The following is a 6,000-nucleotide window of genomic DNA, read 5'->3' as shown; positions in this document are numbered from 1 at the left end:
TGCATGCTTCACCTCTCACCTGATTTTAATTAGGTCTCATGAAACACAATTTGGAGAATTTGGCCATTTACCTCATTATAAAAGAAACAAGTTATTCTAAACCAAGTTTCTAATGAAAATCCTGTTTTCCAACCAATAGGCATGGTCTGCTCCTAGATATTAAATATTTGCAAAATAGACATAAGCCATCAATTCCCAAGGTCATGTTAATATAAATAGCCTTAATCTCAGATTTTTGACAATAATTTTCATTTATAAACTGATTTATATGTTGATCAAATAATGCATTCAGGCCATTAAAACAGGTAAACTCAAGAGGAGGTAATGTTGTGGGTAGTAAAACACAAGATCTGTCAAACTTATGGGTTTCAAATTAGCTCACTTTCTCTTACCATATTTGTAGCCATGGGCATATTCCATTGCAACTGAACTCTCACTTGCAAGAGTAATCATTGTTGGGGATTCCCTCATAGCTCAGTTGGTAAAGAATCTGCCTGCAATGCAGGAAACCCTGGTTCAATTCCTGGGTCAGAAACATCCGCTGGAGATGGGATAGGCTACCCACTCCAGTCTTCTTGGGCTTCCCCTGTGGCTCAGCTGGTGAAGAATCCTCCTGCAATGTGGGAGACCTGGGTTCGATTCCTGGGGTGGGAAGATCCCTTGGTTCTCCAAGTCCATCGGGTTGCAGAGTCCGACACAACTGAGTCACTTTCACTTTCACTATACTTTCACTTTAGTTGCTCAGTGGTGTCTGACTCTGTGACCTCATTGGACTATACTCACCAGGCTCCTCTGTCCATGGAATTTTCCAGGGAAGAATAGTAGAGTGGGTTGCCACTTCCTTCTTGGGGTATCTTCCAGACCCAGAGATTGAACCCTGTCTCCTGCATTGGCCGGCAGGTTCTTTACCACAGAGCCACTTGGGAAACCCACAGATTAAAAACCATATTACAAATTAAACATGTATAATAGTTACTGACAGAGTAAATTATCATGTATCACTATAGCTGTTATTGAATTGAGGTTGTTCTTTGGATTTATTTTCTATTACTACTTTTAGAAATTTTCACAAGGCCTGGAATTCCTGAGATATTATATTCTAAATAGTCTATCCTTGGTCCATCAACATAAAGTATTCCAAAATTTCAATCACAGATTGCTACTGCTTTATGAAGAAGCATACAATCCTCTTTCATCCATGTGACTAGACTTTCAGATTAGACAATATGATAAGTAAGGTATTCAATCTTACAATGAACTTTGAGCCTTCAAAACTATATTGTGCCCCATGGTATTTCTAATTGATATAAAAGAAAATTGGATAGTTTCATACTATTCCCTAAATGCAATTATATTTTAATTAATATCATCATGTGTCTTACCATAAATTTTAATTCATGAAAAAGTGAAAAATTCAAATGGGAATGCAATACAGATTAGAAAGTTCTGGGGAGAACAGGAGAGAGAATGTATATACTTACAGGTATAGGTAGAAGTGGTAGAAGAAATATTTTTATTCAATCTAATGCAACAACATCAAAATTGCAATTTCATTGAGGAATACATAAAAGCTCAAGATAAAAGTTATGATCGTGCTTCAAAATGTACAAAGTTCTAAAAAAAAAAAAAGAACTAGGGAAACCTTGGGATCCCCGTGGTCCAGTGGCTAAAACTCTAGGTTTCCAATGCAGGGTCCCTGGGTTCAATCCCTGATCTGGGAACTAGATCCCCCTGAGCCACAACTAAAGGTCGCACATGCCACGATGAAAATCGAAGATTCCGGATGCCGCAACTAAGAGCCAGCACAACCAAGGAAATAAATAAATATTCAAAACAAAGGCAACCTATGGAATGGAATGGAATATTTGCAAACTGTATATTTGATAAGGGATTAATACCCAGAATATATTTAAAAAAAAACAAAACCCTACAAGTCAACAACAACCAAAATAACCTAATTCAAAAATGAACAAAGGACATTAGCAGACATTTCTCCAAAGAAGATACACAGATGGACAACAAGCATATGAAAAGATGTTCAACACCACTAAACAATGGGGAAATGCAAATCAAAACCACAATGATATATCATCTCACACCCATAGGTTGATCACTATTAAAAACAAATGAACATTCAGAGAATAATGTTTGCAGGATGCAAGAGAAAAGGAAATCCCTGTATACTGTTGGTGAAAATATTAAAAGGTGCATCTGCTATGGAAAACAGTATGTGGTTCCTTAAAAATTAAAAAGAGAATTATCATACATGCTAGTAATTCCACTTTGGGGCATATATCCAAAATAATTCAAAACAGGATCTTAAAGATATAAATATATGCACATCCATACTCAATGTAGTATTATTCAAAATAGCTGAAAGATGAAAGCAATCTAAATATCCATCAACGAATTAATAAAATTCATCATATTTACATACTATGGAATATTATTCAGCCTTTAAAAGAAAATCCTGTTATAGAATACAATATTCATTAACTGTGAGGATATTATTCTAAGTGAAATAAGTCAGTCACAAAATGACAAATACTGCATGATTCTACTTATATAAGATATCTAAAACAGCCAAACTTTTTGAAACAGAAAGTAGAATGGTGATTGTCAAGGGCTGAGAGAGGGAGAAATGGGGAATTGATGTACAGTGGATGTGAAGTTTCAGTTTGGCACAATGAAAAAAGTTTTAGAGACTTATTGCCAACATTGTGCATATACTTAACAATACCATACACTTTAAAATGGTTAAGACAATGAATTAGAAGTTTTTCTTTTTTAACTGCAAAAACAACACATACATTTTGGCCAAGAGGTATCCAACTGTATGGAAAAAGTATACTATTACATGTTTCACAGATTGGAAATGTGATTTATTAAGTGGCCAAATCATTCTGGAATACAGATCCTGCCACACAAATATTCCTGAAGGATCTGTAGTATTTAAGAGCTAGCCCATATCTTATCTCTTATCCAACAATATAGATAATAGATAGCAAAGGATTACATATGCATACTCTCTGGTTTACTTATCAGGAAATTTTTTTAAAATTATCCATTTCTGTTACTCACTTTGTGTGGAATTTCAGAAGACTCAAATGATTTGTATTTTTCCCTAAACACCAAGTTAAGGATTTGAGAAAAAATATCATCTGTGAAGCAGCCCTTGTTACACCTTCAAAGAGTTCTGGGACTCTAGTTTGTTTCTGTGTGTAAACAAATGCAATGTAAATGTGCTCTCTCCTCTGTGGATTAGTTAGAGGTCCTGAGGGAAACCTGAGAGGTGTCACATTCCAAAACATTATCAGGAAGCTATGGAATTTGCTGTTTCAACCCAAGTCTGATTATACCTTGACTACTCTCTAGTAGTTGTCTTTTTCTGAATTCCCCATGACCCCTCTTCGGTATGCTCATTAATCTACCTGGAACACAGCTTTCAGGTTCAGTCACACAGTGATTTACTCGGGATTATAGTGCAGGGTCCACAATGGAGATTTACATTTCAACTCAATGCAGAAAGAATTTCATAATAAGTGCTTTTCAGCCATGAATGAAAAGTTACTGCAAAGGATACTGTAAAAATCTTCTTTCAGCAGTCCAAGTAAGATGCAAAGAAATCTCTTAGGAAAGGTGAAATGTTTGGAGAAATGTTTCTCTCATCTTGCAAACCATATTTTACAACTGGGTAGTTTTCCTCTGGTGAGAACAAGTTTCTCTCACAGGAGGTTGATGACCTCTTAAAAAAAAAAAATCAGAGAGGAAAAAGTCAGAGATAAAACAATACAGAAAAAGCTGCACAGAAAACAGTACAATTTTGGTTTTTTCTCCTACACACACACACACACACACACATATGTGAGAACACACACATAAATTATCCTTGATATTTCAAACACTATATACCTAAGTGCATTTTAAATGTCAAACTCTTAATCATTCATCTTTTTATTCACTCTTTTACTTTCTCATGCTTTAATCTATCACAAAGATCAATATTTTGTGAATTATTGTGCAGTTGCCCCAAATTTCAACTTGTTAAAAAAGATGTTTCTTGTACTTGTTTACTACATATTAAATTATACTTTATTTAGATACCTAGTAACCAGTTAATGACTTTAGAATACATCTTCAATATTAAATGCTGGCAATTTTATGCACAATAAGAAACTCACAGCCACAGCTGTGAAAAATGTAGTCATACACATCCAGTTATTATAAACTGGCGTCCTGTCATTCAACACGGCTACCCAGAGGTTGTTTCATATTTAGTAAAGTGATATATTGATTTATTAATCCTTTGGGAATAAATAATACAAGTTCTGTAAATCTCCAACAACACAAAATCCTCTAATTTCCTACAGTGGATTTGCATACAGTGACACCATCTTTTAGCTAAAAAAGATGTATATACACACCTTACCAGCGTAGGGATCGCAGTAAGTGTTACTTTTATTTTCCCACATACAAACAGGTTGGACTCTTCAGCAGGCTCTTTTCTTCATCTTGTCAAGCTTTCTCTGAGCATCTGTCATTATTTCAACATCTGGAGGGGCAGATAAGCTGCTCCAATTGGAACACCGCAGTCAGCAACTTTCTCCAGGAAAAGAAATTTGTCACTTCGGCAAAGCATTCGTCTTCTGCCAGCTTTTGACTTCCTATCCTCGGGCCAAACTCAAAAATCAGGCCTCCCAGTTTGTAGGGCTGCTATGCTATGGATTAATTCAGCTATGGAGAAAAGGATGACAAAGGGTGGAAAGATCATGATTAACTCAAATTAATTTCTAAAACAGCAGGAAACCCATCTCAATATGATATAAAGATTTAATCTTAACCTGATATCTCTCTAGACATTATACATGACTTCCTTCTTAAAGAAATATTGAATGTTCCTCTGCATTTTCCCCTGACAATAGCTTGTACTGTCATTGAGCTGCTTTGCTCAGAGGGAAAAGTCATCTTTTTAGATTAACCAGAAAGTTAACAGTTGCTAATTTAAGGTGTGATATGAAAAAATTTCCCAAATCACCAATTCCTTATTGTAGGCATTCAATTAAGGTGATGGTAGAGCTACACACACAAATTGTATTTTAAAGGCAAATCTGTTCAGATTCTTTCTCTGATTAAAACCATTCACTGACTCTTTTTCCCCAGAGAGTATCTGGTTGCTTTTATGAGCATGTCAGCTGTGCTGTCTTCTGGCCCTTGTTTGATTCTCCACGCTTGGGTCCTATCCTTGCTGTAGTGAATTTCTCTGTCATGTCCTCTTGCCAAAGTGCATCTTTTTTTCTAATTCTAGGAGGGCTTTCAGACAAAAGAATGCTTCTCAAAATCAATGTGCATTCAAATCATTGAGGAGTCTTGATAAAATGAAGGCTTTGATTTGATATATCAGGAGCAGGGTCTTAGACTGTGTATTTATAACAAGTTTCCAGGTGATGTTAATATTGTTGAGACCTGTAGGACACTCTGAGTACCATGGTCTTAGAGCACTTATTTTCAACTCAGGAATGATTTTGCTCCCCAGGGCCATTTGGAACCCTTTGGAGATTTTTTCTTTGTCATGCCTTGGGTAGAGGGAGGGGAGTACTGGCATCTAGTAGTTAAAGACCAAGAATATTACTAAACATTGTATAATCCCCAGGACTGTCTATCATGACAAAGGTTTACTCAGGCCAAAAGGTCAGTATGAAGCTGAAAAAATCTTGATCTAGAGGGCATCTAGTCTTCAGGAACCAGCTCAGTTATCACCTGTTCTCTGAATAAGTGCCTTTTTGTTGTTCAGTTGCTAAGTCATGTCCCACTCTTTGCAGCCCCATGGACTGTAGTAAGCCCGGCTTCCCTGTCCTTCACTATCTCCCAAAGTTTGCTCAGACTCAAGTCCATTGAGTTGGTGATGCCATCCAACCATTTCATCCCATGTCACCCCTTATCATCCTGCCCTCAATCTTTCCCAGCATCAGGGTCTTGTCTAATGAGTCAGCTCTTATCATC

At 36.4% G+C, this 6,000-nt stretch overlaps 1 long non-coding RNA gene across 2 annotated transcripts in view; it reads right to left on the bottom strand.

Annotated features, from left to right (window-relative positions):
- Positions 1-1,496: 1,496 nt before the first annotated feature.
- Positions 1,497-6,000, bottom strand: part of LOC123330398 — an 86,477-nt gene continuing 81,973 nt past the window's right edge. Inside the window, exons 3-6 of one of the 2 annotated variants that reach the window (XR_006546276.2) lie at positions 4,425-4,734; positions 3,584-3,745; positions 3,082-3,124; positions 1,497-1,844 (exon numbers count right to left, since the gene is read on the bottom strand). This is a non-coding gene — a long non-coding RNA (uncharacterized LOC123330398). Of the gene's footprint in view, positions 3,125-3,583; positions 3,746-4,424; positions 4,735-6,000 lie in introns of both variants that reach the window. The other variant, XR_006546275.2, reaches the window with a different exon arrangement.

Source organism: Bubalus bubalis, chromosome 18 (assembly GCF_019923935.1).
Source record: "Bubalus bubalis isolate 160015118507 breed Murrah chromosome 18, NDDB_SH_1, whole genome shotgun sequence".
Taxonomy (NCBI): domain Eukaryota; kingdom Metazoa; phylum Chordata; class Mammalia; order Artiodactyla; family Bovidae; genus Bubalus; species Bubalus bubalis.
The sequence above is the reverse complement of the archived record's forward strand: the minus strand, read 5'-3'. Positions and strand labels throughout refer to the sequence as shown.